The 17101-nt window shown below is 38.8% G+C and overlaps 1 protein-coding gene and 1 pseudogene across 17 annotated transcripts in view; one reads left to right on the top strand and one right to left on the bottom strand.

The window, feature by feature from the left end:
- HDAC9 (histone deacetylase 9) overlaps positions 1-17101 on the top strand; it is a 959772-nt gene that overhangs the window by 19653 nt on the left and 923018 nt on the right. The window lies entirely within an intron of this gene.
- LOC100406975 (heterogeneous nuclear ribonucleoprotein A3 pseudogene) lies at positions 8679-9934 on the bottom strand (annotated as a pseudogene).

Genomic DNA, 17101 nt, shown 5'->3' with positions numbered 1-17101 from the left:
CTTGTTGTATCGATCCTTTTACCATTATGTAATGGCCTTCTTTGTCTCTTTTGATCTTTGTTGCTTTAAAGTCTATTTTATCAGAGATGAGAATTGCAACTCCTGCTTTTTTTTGCTTTCCATTTGCTTGATAAATCTTCCTCCATCCCTTTATTTTGAGCCTTTGTGTATCCTTGCTTGTGAGATGGGTTTCCTGGATACAGCACACTGACGGGTTTTGGATTTTTATCCAATTTGCCAGTCTGTGTCTTTTGATTGGTGCATTTAGTCCATTTACATTTAGGGTTAATATTGTTATGTGTGGATTTGATACTGCCATTTTGATGCTAAGTGGCTGTTTTGCCTGTTAGTTGTTGTAGATTCTTCATTATGTTGAAGCTCTTTAGCATTCAGTGTGATTCTGGAATGGCTGGTACTGGTTGATCCTTTCTATGTGTAGTGCCTCTTTTAGGAGCTCTTGTAAAGCAGGCCTGGTGGTGACAAAATCTCTGAGTACTTGCTTGTTCGCAAAGGATTTTATTCATCCTTCACTTCTGAAGCTCAGTTTGGCTGGATATGAAATTCTGGGTTGAAAGTTCTTTTCTTTAAGAATGTTGAATATTGGCCCCCACTCTCTTCTGGCTTGTAGTGTTTCTGCCGAGAGATCTGCTGTGAGTCTGATGGGCTTCCCTTTGTGGGTGACCCGACCTTTCTCTCTGGCTGCCCTTAGTATTCTCTCCTTTATTTCAACCCTGTTGAATCTGACGATTATGTGCCTTGGGGTTGCTCTTCTTGCGGAATATCTTTGTGGTGTTCTCTGTATTTCCTGCAATTGAGTGTTGGCCTGTCTTGCTAGGTAGGGGAAATTTTCCTGGATGATATCCTGAAGAGTATTTTCCAGCTTGGATTCATTCTCTTCGTCCCCTTCTGGTACACCTATCAAACGTAGGTTAGGTCTTTTCACATAGTCCCACATTCCTTGGAGACTTTGTTCATTCCTTTTTGCGCTTTTTTCTCTGCTCTTGGTTTCTCGTTTTATTTCATTGAGTTGGTCTTCGACTTCAGATATTCTTTCTTCTGCTTGGTCAATTCGGCTATTGAAACTTGTGTTTGCTTCGCGAAGTTCTCGTATTGTGTTTTTCAGCTCCTTTAATTCATTCATATTCCTCTCTAAGTTATCCATTCTTGTTATCATTTCCTCGAATCTTTTTTCAAATCTTTTTTCAAGGTTCTTAGTTTCTTTGCATTGATTTAATACATGATCTTTTAGCTCACAAAAGTTTCTCATTATCCATCTTCTGAAGTCTAATTCCGTCATTTTTTCACAGTCATTCTCCGTCCAGCTTTGTTCCCTTGCTGGTGAGGAGTTTTGGTCCTTTCTGGGAGGCGAGGTGTTCTGGTTTCGGGTGTTTTCCTCCTTTTTGCGCTGGTTTCTTCCCATCTTTGTGGATTTGTCCGCTGGTCGTCTACGTAGTTGCTGACTTTTCGATTGGGTCTCTGAGTGGACACCCAGAGTGTTGATGATGAAGTATTTCTTTTGCTTGGTTTTCCTTCTACCAGTCTAGCCCCTTCGCTGTACGACTGCTGAGGTCCGCTCCAGACCCTGCTTGTCTGGGGTGCACCTCTAGCATCTGTGGCACAGCGTGGGATGCTACCAGTTTCTTTTTCTGCTCTCTTTGTCCCAGGATGATGCCTGCCAAATGTCAGTCTTTTGGATATAGTGGGGTCAGGGAGCTGCTTGAGGAGACAGTTTGTACTTTATAGGGGCTTAATTGCTGAGCTGTGTGCTCTGTTGTTCATTCAGGGCTGTTAGGCTGCTATGTTTGATTCTGCTGCAACAGAGCTCATTAAAAAACCCTTTTTTTTTTTCTCAAATGCTCTGTGTTGAGGGGTTTGGGCTTTATTTTTGGATGTCCGATGAGGTGTCCTGCCCAGCTAGAAGGCAGACTAGCCACTGTTTGGCTGCCGAGGCTCCGCCCTGCTGTTGTGTGATTCGCCCTGTTCCTGCAGGCTCTGCTGTGGACTCCGCCACGCCCTGCGGCGGAGTCTCTTCATTGTAGCCTGTTGCCTCAGCAACGGCTGGCTGCGTCAGCAGTGGGCGTGTATCTCAGTTGGGGCAGGTTGCCTCGGCCACGGCTGGCTGTGTCAGCAGTGGGCGTGTATCTCAGTTGGGGCGGGTTGCCTCGGTAGTGGTGGACGCCCCTCCCCCACAGAGCGTCTCGGACCGTCTGCTCGGGATAGTTTGAAATCGCGGTTTTGTTCGTCCCACTGGGTATCCCAAACAATCTGTTCCTACAATCTCCTGGGCTGGCCTACTGTCCAAGTCTTGTTCAGTCTCAAGTCCAGCCCTCTCAAGTCTCAGGTTGCCGGTTCAACAGGGCACACGGACAAGCGCGCCCTGTGGAGATTGCTGGGTAGGGCCGGCCGCCGCCGCCCCGGCTGCCAGCTTCGCCAGGCAGACCTACTGCCTGGCGTCCCGTGTCTTTTTTATACTTGGGAGTTTCCCCGTTCTGTGGGCAACAAAGATCAGTCTGGAAATGCAGCTCTGACTCACCGTTTGCGGATTCAACGCGAGCTCCGATCCTGGGTTGTTCTCACAGCGCCATCTTAAGTCCTCCCCCAATTTGAGTTTTTAATGTAGTCTTTTGAAAGCTAGTTGTTAAGCATGGCAAGAAGACTAGAGTTACTTTAGATTGCTTGGGAAAATAATTTTGTAAGAACAAATTAAAATTAACTTTTTCTTCAGCAGTGTCATAAATATCAGCACCATGAAGCCAAAATTGTGGCAGTGTTACATGGCTATGTTTCCAATATTTAAGCATAAAGGTTAGGCCAGATTTATATTCTCTTGCAAAATTGAGCCAAAATATAAATAATTTATAGAATTTTAAGAAGAGAATTTTGAAAAAGCGAATACTACTCTGTAAGAGAGACTGTTAGTTGTCTCCTGGTCTCCCTTTTCCCCACTGTCCTCAGACATCAAGCCCCTAAGTTTTAGCTGGGGACAAATCCCTGCGGTATAGAGATGACATTTCTTTAGCGTTCCTTGCAGCTAGGAATTATAAACTATGTGACAAAGTTCTGACCATAGGATATAATCAGAATGATTATGTGCAATTTCCAAGTAGGCCATTAAAGGACAGTGGTATTCTGTCTCCTTTCCCTTCTCATCTGAAATGTGGTAATGATGGTTGACTATCTTAGACCTTGCTAAGGAGGCCAGTGCTCTAAGAATGGCAGAGCAACAAGATTTTTAAAGAAGGCCTAGGACAGTGTATTAGCCTGCTGTCATACTGCTAATAAAGACGTACCTGAGACTGGGTAATTTAAAAAGGAAAGAGGTTTAATGGACTCATAGTTCCACGTGGCTGGGGAGGCCTCACAATCATGGTAGAAGGCAAAGGAGAAGCAAATGCCCATATTACATAGTGGCAGGGGAACTCGCATTTATAAAACCATCAGGTCTTGTGAGACTTACTACCATGAGAACAGCAGCAGGAAAACCACCCCATGATTCAATTATCTCCACCTGGCCCCATCCTTAACACATGGGGATTATTATAATTCAGGGTGAGATTTGGGTGGTGACACAGCCAAACCATGTTAGACACTGATAGTGACATTTTCACTTTATTATTTTATTTTATATCCAGAGGGTACATATGCAGGTTTGTTACAAGGGTATATTGCTTGGGGCTGAGGATTGGGCTTCTATTAATCCCGTAACTCAAATAGTGAACACAGTACCTAATAGGAGGTTTTTCAGTCCTTTGGCCCCTCTTTAGCTCTTCCCTTTTGGAGTCCCCAGTGCCTATTGTTCACAGATGATGACTTCTTGAAGCAGAGTTGACATAACAGCTTGGAGTCTTGTCTAAGCCACTGTAATTTTCAGTCTCTGTCACATACAGCCAAAGCTATATGCAGTAAGTCCTCACTTGTCATCATGGATAGGTTCTTGGAAACTGTGACCTTAAGTGAAATGACGTATGAAGAAACCACTGTTACCACAGGCTAATTGATATAAACAAGAGTTAAGCTCCTATGGCATATTTCTGGTCACAAAAATACCACCAAACTTCTAAATAAAGACCCATACATTTTTTATATAAAACATTGGAATAAATGTGAGCTATCCATACCTTTAAGAAAGTTTCCTAAAAACAAGTAAGAAAATTGTTTACCTACTTACTCCAATTCAGGGTCTTGGGTGGCCAGAGCCCATCTTAGCAGTTCAGGGAAGCAGTTGGGAACCAGCCCTGGACAGGATACCATCCCATCACAGGGCACACTTAAACCCACCCACACTCAGACTGAGACTGTGTAGACATGCCGATTCACCTAAAGTGCACAACCTTGGGATGTGGGAGGAAACCAGAGTACCCAGAGAAAACCCATGCAGACAAGGGGAGCGTGTGCAAACTATGAACACAGTGGCCTGGTCTAGGAAGTGATTTTTTTTTCTTTTATCAACTTTATAATGAAACAAATGAAATGACATGATTTGAGAACCTGCTGTACGTGATTTTCATAACTGTATTTTTTTTTGTTTATGAGACATGTTAAGAGTTTCTTATAACTATAAGCTCGAAAGGATCATGCGTCTTAGAGATCTAAACTTTTTCAAGGGCCTTCTTTTTTTTTAAGCCAGACTAGTTCAATATCTATTAGCTGAGAAGGACAATATAATTAAATTTTCTGGCTCTTTTCTGAGAAATTTAAAAACATATTTGAGACACCTAAATCCTTATGCTGACTTTTGAAAAAAACAAGAGTTGGGAAAAGAGAGAAAGCTAAGTTATTCAGCTTTCTGCTTTGCTCCCAGACACCAAATATTTTTTCAATTTTTAGTTCCCAGTGCAAAAAGACTCCCTGTGCCATTTCACACTGTTTACTACTCCCCCTTTTGGAAATGATCATCCCGGAGCTCTGGGATATCGCACTATCCAGTTTCCTCCTCTGCCTCTGCTCTCTCCTTATCTCCTTCTTGGGACCCTATTTAATTCACTCCCTCAGTGTGGGCATATTCTGATTCTTGGCTCACTTTTCCCCTTACTCTTTTTGTGTAAGGGAGATCACAAACTGGCAGCTTGTAGACATGTTTTGTTGATGCCGCACAGAATTCAAAGAAATATTGAATTAATTGACAATGTTTAAAAATCAGAACATCCAACATGAAGGTACAGATTTCAGCTTTTCTTGAATAAGGAGAAGATCTCACTGCACTGCAGAGACACTCCCTGTAGCATTAGGTGATTGGAGTTGAGTTACAGCTGCCTCCTTTAGAAAGGTATGGTTTTTTTTTTGGTTATAGGCCCTCCCACCCCCCATTGCTTACATCTTCTGTTTTATTTATTTTCATTTCTTGACTGATATTTTAGCCATTTTAGTGGAGAGGATACTCATCTTCCTAGGTCATTTAAATTTTGAATTAATATTTTCTAAAGATTATTTCCTTTTTCTACCCCTTCCTTTTCAAATCTATTTCCTCCTTCAGATGATTTCTACTACTATTTTAATCAGTCATGTCATCTTACCTGGCTTCCTTGCAATAGCATTCTAACCAACATTGCTTCTAGAGTAGCCTTTCTAAAATTCAATTTCACTGTTTTTCTATCGAGCAGCTCATCATCTTTCTAGATGATTTCAAACTCTGGCATTGATATGAATGTAAAATGGGCACAGCCACTTCAGAAAATAATTTTGATAGTTCCTCAAAAAGTTAACCAGAGAGTTAATATATTATCTAGGTATACAACTGAAAGAATTGAAAACATATTTTCAGACAAAAATGTATATATGATTATTCATATCCATTTATAATAGCCAGAAAGTGGAAACAACTCAAGTGTTTATCCCCTGATGAATAGATAAACAAATTGTGTTGTAGTTGCACAATGGAATATTACTAGGTCATCAAAAAGGAATGAAGCAGTGATTTATGCTACACCTGAGTGAACCTTGAAAACATTATGCTTGAAAATTAATAAGGATATCCAGGACTTCAACTCAGATCCGGAACAAGTAAACTCAATAAATATTTATAGAGTTCTCCATTTTAAATACACAAAATATTGATCGGCCATTATTAATACCCATTTTTAGAATGAAGCAATATTCCTGTTCTCTCTCCCTCTTTTTCTTCCTCTCCTTCTCTCCTTTTTTTTACTTTTCAACATCCTAGTTCCTCACCTCTACTCAATACATTCCTCTGAACACCTGATTCCTTGTGATTCTCCCATCCCACTGAAACCTCCAATCCATTAAGAAAAAAAAAAAGATTTTTTTTTTACACTATAATGTTGCTAGAAGCACAGAAGGCCCAAGACCAGTAAGTCACAGACACAAATGAATAGGAACCAGCTTTCAGACATCAACAGTACAAATAAACTTTGGAAAATTAATCAATTAACAGCAAATACATCCAAACATAAGACACACACACACACACACACACACACACACACACACACATAAAAAAAAATAAATGCACAGTTGTTAGAACTGTGCTCAGCAGACAGCAAGCACTCATTAAATGTCAGCCATGGTTACTTCTGGAAATCTGTGAGCAGGCCCTGACCTTCAAAGGGGCCCACTCTTGGTTTAAGGCCCTGATTTTGCCATCTTAAAATTCTTAGTATTGATAATTTGTAAATAAGGACCCCACATTTCCATTTTGCACTGGACCCCGCAAATTATATAGCCGCTTCTGCCTACAAGACTGTTGTGGCTAAAATCTCAAGTCTATGTAGTGTTGAAACTAAAATGACCAACCTTGGTATTATCTTATGGAGAAAGACCAGATTTTCTCTAAACAAAATTTGAGCTAAGGTAAATAGTTTATGCACATTTGCAGGGAGCCAGTGATTACTTGTTCACAGTGATACAATTTAGTGATAATAATAGTGTACATTTTATTTGTGCTTCAAAGGTTTAGTATTACCTGACGTCTGTACTTGTCAACATTGAAATGAACAGTAGTCAGTCTTAAACTTAAAAATATTTCTATTACGACTCTTAAAAAAAAAAAAAGAAAACATTATGCTTAGTGAAAAAAGCCAGACTTACAAAGCCACATACTATGTTACTCCATTTATAAGAAATACCCAGAGACAAAAAGTAGAATAGTGGTGGCCCAGGGCAAAGGGAAGGGGGAACGAGATGTGCCTGCTAAAGGATGTGGGATTTCTTTCTGTGGCAATGAAAATTTTCTGGAATTAGATGGGGCTGATGGCTGTAAACCTCTGTGAATATAATAAAAATCACTGATTTCTATAGTTTAAAAGGTAAGTTTTTAGGTCTGTGAATGATACCTCAGAAAAAGTCAGAGAACACACTGAAAAACCAAACAAAAACCAAAAGCTCCTTAGAACTCAAGATCCTTCATGATCTGACCTTTGCTGGTTCTTTCAGTCTCATTTCTTGGTACTTTGTCTTCCCTTATCTATTGCCTGTCTGCTCCTCCCTCCCTCATACTAGTATACTAACCTACAAACTCTTCCAAGGGTTCCATGCCATCTCTCAGTCTTACTATCCATGCACACATTTCCTTTCTTTCTTTCTTTTTTTTTTTTTTGAGATGGAGTCTCGGTCTGTCTCCCAGGCTGGAGTGCTGTGGTGCAGTCTCTGCTCACTGTAACCTCTGCCTCCCAGGTTCAAGTGATTCTTCTGCCTCAGCCTCCTGAGTAGCTGGCATTACAGGCACATAGCACCACACTAGGGTAATTTTTTATATTTTTGGTAAAGATGGGGTTTCATCATGTTGGCCATGCTCATCTTGAACTCCAGACCTCATGATCCACCTGCCTCAGCCTCCTAAAGTGCTGGGATTATAGGCATGAGTCACCCCGCCTGGCCCTGTGTACACGTTTCTATTAGAAAAATTGTGACCACTCTCTTCTAACATTCATCTCTAAATTTCTGATTTTCTTTTGAGTTTATATTTCACCTGTCCTGGAATCCCTTCTTATACACCAGTGTTGGATTGCTTAATAGTGGGATTAGGTAGACTCTTTAGGGCAGGCAGGAGGACAAATGAAAATAGATTAACTTTGATGAGCTTGTCCCACCTTTGCAATCAGAAAATCTTAAAAGAAGCTCTTTTGAGTGTACATGTAAGTGTTATGTTTTAAAACTTTAAATAAAATATGGTGGGTTGGGTACAGACAACCATGATTTTTTAGAACAAGTATCATGTCACAATATTAATGTGGCTTTGCTACCTCCACCCCCTTCTCCCCTGCGCTGTACAGATTAGGAGTAAACCTAGGCTGTTTGCGCCTCTCAAATACCCTGGGCATTTCTTGCTACCCTAAATGGTAACTATCTGTTTCTTTTTCTGTCTCTCCATCTAGACTGGGAACTCCTTAGTGATAGCTCTTGTGTCTTTCATTAAAGAAAGTCTTTACAGCTAGGTTCCAGTAATTCTCCATAGGAAGCGTTTGGTAAATTTTTTTTTTAATTCCTTAATTTTTTATTCCTGGTACCACTACCAACAGGGCAATATACCTGATGTCATGAAAAGAAAAAGAAAAAGACAAAGCTACAACAGATAAAAGACCTCAGGAATGTACATCTAATTGACACGACATTGCATTAATCAATAGCTGCACTTTTTGCAAACTGTGGCTATGACAGTCCTGAACAAGAAGGCTTTCCTGTTTAAGCTGCAGTAACTTATCTGACTACGGATCATTGCTCCTTCTGTGGCAGATTTTTACAGTTCCTCTAATGCATTTGGGACGCCTGTCTCAAAGTAACCTGCAGCTTTCCTGACAGCTCCTCACTCTCTCTCCTGCTAAGAACTGTAGCCCTTTTCTGCTGCTTTTAGAACCTTCTGCTACCATATCCACCACTTCCAACACCAGATCCATAACCACCATCATAGGGACTGCCCGAGCTTCTTCCACCAAAACTGCCCCCTTTCATGGGTCCATAATTTGATTGCTGTTGTCCACTATAATTTCCAAAATCATTATAGTTCCCACCACTACCATAGTTGCCACCACCAAAATTTCCTCCTTCGTTGTAACCATCATATCCTCCACCACCGCCACCATATCCACCACCTTGGTTTCCATATCCTGGTCCAACACCACCATAGCCCCTCTACTACTATAACCAGGACCACCGCCATAGTTGCCACCATCACCAAATCCATTATATCCACCATCACCTCCTCCATAACTACCTCTGCTGCCACCACCTCCACCACCATAACCTCCTCTTCCACCAAAGTTTCCACCACCTCCAAAGTTTCCTCCGCGACCCATAAAATTGCCAGATCCACCTCCACGACCTCTCTGTGATCCAGCAGACTGCATCTCTTGTTTAGAAAGGGCCTTTTTCACATCACGGTTATGCCCATTAATAGTGTGGTATTTCTGAACAACAATTTTATCAACTGTATCATGATCATCGAAAGTTACAAAAGCAAATCCTCTCTTTTTTACACTTTGCCTGTCTTCCATAACTTCTATGGTTTCAATCTTGCCATACTTTTCAAAGTAGTCTCTCAAATTATACTGTTCCGTATCTTCTTTAATATCACCAACAAAAATTTTCTTCACTGTTAGATGGGCACCAGGCTTTATAGAATCCTTTCTAGAAACAGCTCTCTTGGTTCCACTACACACCCATCAACCTTGTGTGGTCAAGCACACATTGCTACATCCACCTCTTCAACACAAGAATAAGTCACAAAACCAAAGCCCCTGGAACATTTGGTTTGGGGATCTCTCATTACCACACAATCTGTAAGTGTGCCCCATTTCTCAAAATGTTCTCTTAAACTATCATCTGTAGTTTCAAAGCTCAGACCACCAATAAACAGTTTTCTCAACTGCTCTGGTTCTTCTGGATCATGGCCCTCCTCCCCCCGGGGGCTGGGGGCGACCGGGCGGCGGTTTTACCTCCATTTTGAGACCGGACTCGCCTCTTCCAACTCGAGTTCAATATCAGTAAATTTTGAATAAATGATTAGACATCCTTTGTGATCAAATGTAGGCATATGAGAGAGACTACTAGCATTTGCTGTAGTGAAGATTAGAGATCTGAGGACATTTTAAGAAATGTATAATTAGATGGCTTCATTGAAACACAATTTCTTTTTCTTCCTTTCTCTTATACACACACCCCTTCTTTAAAAAGCTATTTCAAAAAGAGTAGAAGCAAAAAAGTGAGATTTAAAATTTTTTCTCAACCTATGCACCTGAGGAAGGTGTTAGATTTAAGGCCTATAGTGGGTTTTTAAATGACACTTTCCCTAACATATTTTTAAAGTGTTTTCTGTACATTTTAAAACAGCTTTTCTTTTTCATGTCAGCAAATTCATGAGTTAACATTAATGTACTAACATTAACTCTCATTTTGGACTTGCTCATTATGCAGTGGGAAATAGTGGCTGGTTAATGTTTTCTCTTTCAAAAATGTGATTATACTTAACTATCAATAATTCCTCCATTTTTACCTTTCATTTTTAAAACCAGAAATTCTTGTTTCGACCTGATAGTGTCTTCTTTGGGTTCTCTGAATCAGACTCTTAGACAAAGATTTGAGTGCAGGTAGTTTACTAAGGAGGCATTCAGGAAATGGCTTGTATTAAGCAAGTTATTGACTTAAGCAACTGAAATTTTAATTCTCCTAGGGAAACTGTAAAAAATATGCCTGAGAACTAGCTACATGAGAAGCAAGGGAGTTGGGATATGATATCTTAGAATCAGTTAGTCTTTAGTTGAGGTCTCTTCTAGGTCATGTTAATCCCCAGAGCTTCCAACTGCAGTGCAGGTCCAGAGAAAACCCTCAGGTAAAGAAATAAAGGGATTGAAATAAAAAGTTGGAAGTCTGTGGGCACAGATTCCAGTAGTAAAGACCAGGAAGTGAGGACAAGTACCAGCAGTGTTCAATGTATATGGAGGTGGGCGCCATCATGGGAGGAGTGCTGAAGTGTGAAAAAGTCCAGAAATTAAGTTAGCTTTTCTCAAGTATTTACCCAGTCTTTAGGTGAGTACCTACTGTGTGTAAAGGCTGTGCGAGGTAATGGGATGTATGAATTCTCTTGTAGAGGCAATTAGCTGTTTTAAAACTCAGATTCTTCATTTCAAATGAGAATTTCTTTCTTTTTTTTTTTTTTTCAAAATGGAGAATCAAATGAGATGGTATTCCTGAACAAACTTTAAAATGTTGAGAGCAGTATTTCAAATTTATTATTATGCTCTTTACCTTAATTGATCCTGAGAAAACAGCAGACCCAGAGAAATGTGGTTATACCATGCACTTGTCTCTTATTGGGAGTATGTTAGCCAAGTCAGAAGCTTGTTTTCTTCTTAGGCCATGCCAATTTGGCCTCTCTGTGAAGCATGTAATAAGACAGCAAGTTTAAAAGTTTCATGAAAGGAATAAGGTACCATGCGAATAGTTATTTTTAGCCAGTTGGAAGTGAAGACTTCCTGGGGAAAGTGGATAAAATGGAACTTAATGTAATGGATAGGAACTGTCCATGTGGAAGCAGGGAATTTCTGAAGGAACAGTGTATTGCAGGAAAGCTTGAGCAAAGTCTTGGAGGCAGTGAAACTGAGAACCACTCAGTGCACACGTTAAGCATTTTTTTCCCTTAACTACAAATTAAGAATACTAGTGCTACCTACACTATAAATTTGTTGTAAGGATATCTTGTAAGGATAAATGAGCTATGTCATGTCAGATAGGTAGGATAGGGTAAATTCTCAGTAACTTACTTCATCTGTAGCTTTTGGTATCAGTGTAGTTCTGATTATAAGTTAACCAGTCCCAAAGAAAGTAGCATTCCCTAAAGTATATGGGATGTAAACTATACAATATCTGCAAGAAAAGAATATTATGATGTTAAAAGAATTTGAGAAATCCTGTGTACCTTACATAGACGGACTTCATGGAGAGGCACATTAAGATATTAACAGTGTTGAGAAGTGCAGCAGTAAATAAATCTTTTTTTTTTTAAACTTTAACATCGTGTATTAAACTTCTTTAATTGCCAGTTTCTTTTTTCCCCTTAATGTAATACTTATTCATATTGGACACTCTTTGTAAAATGCAAATTTGAAGAGCTTCATGTGGTGGGCCAAGTAAGTTACCCATACTTATACATCCACATTAACATTGTCTGTTAATCTATCTTCAAGAGTTGTAAATGGCTTGAAATAGTAAGAAACTTTGCTCAAAATACTTTTTGTGATTCTCCCTCTAGGCATGCTTCTGAGCAGTTTCTTAGTCATTTCCCCACATCAATAATTGTATGGGGCTATACATATTTCATTCCTCATTTTCTATACAGAATTGTATTGCTCACCCTGTGATTCCTCCCAGGCCTCAGATCTGCTCAGAATGAGGTTTTTTGGCTTTACTTGAGATAATTTAAAGAACATTCCCCAAACAATTGTGAAAGTTGACTTCCAAAAATACTTGGAGTAATGCCATCATCATTAAATTAAGTGGATAACTTTCAAGGTGAGTGGTTTTAAAAGGGACAGCAGCTTTTTGGATGTGTACTTTCTCTGTGGAACAAATGGTTTGACTTTTTATAGTGATAAAAGGAGCTCTGAATTCCTACTATGTGCTTCTCCTTATGGTAGATGTAGTCTATTTTGGGCAGAAGTTCATAGTCTAGTGGGGAAAAAAATAAATGTTCAAAAGTAACCACTGTAGAGAAGAATAAATGTAGTGATAGAAGCTTCCAAGTGTTATCGAAGTACCGAAGAGTGGTCTTCTATAGGGTTCAAGAAAAGTGGCGAGGATACTTACAATGAACCTTGAATACCATGCGAACAATAGAGATATTTCAGGCAGAGAGAAGTAAATGTATAGAGGCCAAGTGATGTGACAAAGGACTGGGAATTCCATCTGAGTGCAAATGGAGTGTAGACTCCACTTGGGAATGTGGATGGTGAGTGAGGCTGGGAAGCCAGATGGAGTCCTGACCAAAAAGGGCTGTGTAAGTGCTGGGGTAAAGAGTTTGGAGTTTATCCTCTAGATGGTAGAGTACGCCTGATAGATTATTAGACAGAGATGGCCATAGTCACAATTTTAAGCAATTTGGTAGGTGGCAACTCTGCAGTTGAGTTGGAGGGAGAAAAGATAGGGCCGGGAACCGGGGAGGCTGTTATAATGGTCCAGCCAACAGGGAGTCTAAGGTAGTAATTATGATGATAGGGAAGAGAAAATGGATTTGAAAGATATTTAAATGATGAGGAAGCGAGATGATAAGGGGAATCTGGGATTCTTTCACAAAGGGAAGAGTTTGGATGTTGATATTCAGTGTGTTTAGAATTCAGGAGAGAAACACATTTTAGGGGACATTTGCTGAGTTGTATTCTGTACATGTTGTGTTTGAAGTGCTTATTTGTTATTCATTTGTATTTTCATCAATTCCGAGAGTAAGTATTCTGCTAGACAATGTGTTTGACTCTGAGGCTGTGGCAAGAAAAGAGTCAAAATGTTCCATGTGCCTGTCAAGCTTACATCTTAGTGGGAGAGACAGACATAAATAATTACCCAACTAATTACTTCATTAGTAAGCATAGAAGAAGGTGACCTAACTCATAAGGCAGTTTGCAGTCCATTCTGGAACTTAGCAAAATGGTTTGGTCTGCTAAATGACAGAGATTTGGGGATGATTGGTGAGTAATTGCTAACTGAAGTCACTAGGGAGATTGCCCAGGCTTGGTTTGCAAAATGGGCAGAAAAAGAGGCTGAGGTTAGAGTATGAATGTTTAAGGAGAATGTTAGATAAAGTCCTAAAATGAAGCTGGAAAAGAGTGACAGTACCATTGACCCTCAGTATCTGCGGTGGATTGGTTCCAGTGAGCCCCTTGGATACCAATATCAGTGGATGCCCAAGTACCTTGTGTAAAAGGACATACTATTTGCATATAACCCACACTATATACTTTAAACCAACTCTATATTACTAAAAATACCTAATGCAGAATAAATGCTATGTAAGTAGTTCGTATACTGTATTATTTTTGAACTTGTTTTTTAAATTGTTATTTATTTTTTAAAAACTATTTTGCATCTGCAGTTGAATTTGGGGATGTAGAACCCATAGATATGGAGGGCAAATTGCAATTTAAAGGTGTATGGAAAGAGTTGGGAATGTCTGTAAGAGGTTAAATAAAGTAAATGTAAGAGGTGCCATGGGCTTTCAAACTGCAATTCCATGTTGGCTTTAGCAAGAGCAGGTGGAGTAGAGTGGTGTATGTACAAGCTGTATTTTCTTTCAGTGGTGTATTTTCTTTCACTTATGCTGCCTTGAGAGAGCTGGATTGTTAAATTTTCAGGAAATTATGCAAGCTGGTTGTTAAAATAGCTATTAGTAAAACTTAAAGTATGTATATTTACAATTAAATTATATTAGAATGAATGTAATAAAAATATTAAAACTCGTTCTTCCTAATTATTTTACTACATTTTTCTATTGTCTATGCTCTTAAGGTTATGTATGTCTATTATTTTCCTGAATGGGTGGATGTACTATACAATGGCATATGACCATATTTTTCCTTTCAAGTCTGTTTTTACTGACTTCCTGTTGGTATATCAAAATTAGTCATAGTGAGAGTATTTACACCATGGAAATTGGCAAATAAATGCTACAAATCTGAGATTTTGTTTTGTTGATTTTCTAGACCTGAGAAAGTGATAGAGAAACTGTTAAAAATGTGGAATACACTTAAAGTTGTGTTGGTATACAACAATTACATTGTGAATGGTACAAAAAATTGAGGAAATATTCCTTCAATATTTGTAAACTGTTATCTAATTCGAGAAAGAAGTTGCTCTCAATATTAATGATTAAGAGAAGTTCTGACATACACAGTCATTGGTTCACTTTCTTCTTAACAATGCAAAAGAAAATACCATCTGTGTCAGAATATACCAGGTTTGGATGGTATTAATGAAAGTATTTTGTAAGAAGCAGTTGGCTATATGGAATTTACAGTAAAGGATATTATATGTTTTCTTATTATGTGTAAATTGTGTGCTATATGTCCTTTGTTAGTACAATTTGCAGTTAACATATATGTGTGTATTTATTTATAGATATACTTTTATTTTGATGAGACCCAGTTAATATTTATCAGCACACAGTGGCTATACATATGAGATGTGAAGAAGCAGTTCTCATGTACTTCTTTGAAAAAGATGGCAGAGAAGGGTTGTTCTATAGGTACTAGGTTGGTTGGTAATCAGATGTTTACAGATTCGGGAGGGCATTTTGTTTGTGTTTTTTCTTGAGTGGATTTATAGCTTTAAAGTGAGCAGCCAGTAGTGAGAGGGAGAGATTGATGGTACAGGCAAAGGTAGAAGTGAATGTTGGAAGAAGGTGAGGAAGAAATGGGAAAAAATCAGATGTAGACTATTGTGGGAAAATTAATCTTGAACACAGGGAGGACCCTTATTCCTCTAAGGATGAGGAAATGATAAACATAAAATGTGATAAATTAAGTACATGCACATTAAAATCATTTACATAATTCAATTATAATTTAAGAAATAAGGACGAGCTCAGGAAAAAATAGAAAGATATAAGTTAATTTATGAATAAATCATAGAATAAGAGGTGAATACTATGGTTGACCATGGCAAGTTTTCATGCTGATTTAATCTCTGAAGTATTATGCTGTATTTTTAGTCTGTTTTTCTAGGCTGAAATATTTAAATAAAAAATGAGAGACAATTTAAAAGTGCCTCATTGCATTTAAATGCCAACTATTATTTCTTTTACTTAGCTTTGCAATGTAATGCTACATTTCCATGGACACGGATTGAGTTTCTATGAGATGATCAGAAATGGGATATAATTTGAGGTTGACTAAACTGCATTCATTGCATGCATGGATAGTTTGAACACAAGGTAAAATGTTATCCAGACTGCTGAAGAAAACAAGTCTTATTTTGGAACATGACTTTCTTCAGCATTATAATTTATGACTTTTTCACTTGGATTCTTGCTTTTAACACACTCTTATTTATATATGTGTGCTTCAATTAAAGAAATGCATAACATTTGGCTTACACCATCTTAGTTCTATTAGTTTTCCTCTGTTAAAATTTACAGTCCTTATATTTCTCTCAGTTGAAGTATAATAAGATACAGAGCTTTTTTAATATTTGGATGGTAGTTTGACATTTCAAATCTTTTCAGATCTATTTTTGGAAATATTAATTATCCTAAATATTCATAGATATTGATGATGCTAAATATGACTGTTGATATTGAATATACATATGTAGTCTGCCCTGAGTGCACCATTGTAGCTATCATTTTTGAGCCTAACACTGTAGTGACATTCCCCCTCACCCTGCGGTCTAATAGTACCTCAAACATGTTGCTGAGGATCTCAAGACTTTGGAAAAATAATCCCTCACTCTGTATATATGTTTTTAGAGTTAGAACACTGTTGTAGCCCACTCAGACATCTGGTGCTTGTGTTTGTTGATTAATTCATGGTTGCAAGATGCTACTGCAGGTCTAAATATCATGTTCAAGGTAGAAAAAGATGGAAGAATCAGCACACCACTAGCCATGTATGTGTCTGGTTTAATCAAGAAAGCAAAAGCTTCAGAGAGATGTCCTTAGCAGAATTTTTCTTAGACCTTATTGGCCACTCCCAGCTACAAGACAGTTTGGGAATGTAAATATTTAGCTTTACCACATCTGTAGTGGGAGACAGCAAAGGAGAACTTGGTAGAGAATAACTTGTGTTAGCCAACTAGTAGTGTTTGCCAAAGGGGATGATCTCAAGTCCTGTTTAGCACCAACATTTGAATTCTTACTATCAATTGAATGCCATTCCACCTGGAAGGTAGCCTTTTTAGTCCTTACCTGTAGGCCTGGGAGAAACTTTGTTGACCTCCATCTAGACTTTATTTATAATTAGTAAGTGAAGACCTGATACAATTCCTTCTGGAGGAGAGGATCTGTTCTTCAATGTGACTCTAGATAGCACAGTCTAGGAAGTAAACCTAGACTTAAAAGGGAACCAATATTAATGACATCTCAATCCCAAGCATGGCTGCTGGGAAGGCTTCTGTAAAAAAGATAAGCAAAGAGGAGAGTAATCTAAAATCTGCCTGATAATACTTT

The sequence above is a fragment of the Callithrix jacchus genome, chromosome 11 (genome assembly GCF_049354715.1).
Source record: "Callithrix jacchus isolate 240 chromosome 11, calJac240_pri, whole genome shotgun sequence".
NCBI classification, from domain to species: Eukaryota; Metazoa; Chordata; class Mammalia; order Primates; family Cebidae; genus Callithrix; species Callithrix jacchus.
Note: the sequence above shows the minus strand (reverse complement) of the source record. Positions and strands in the feature narration are given on the sequence as shown.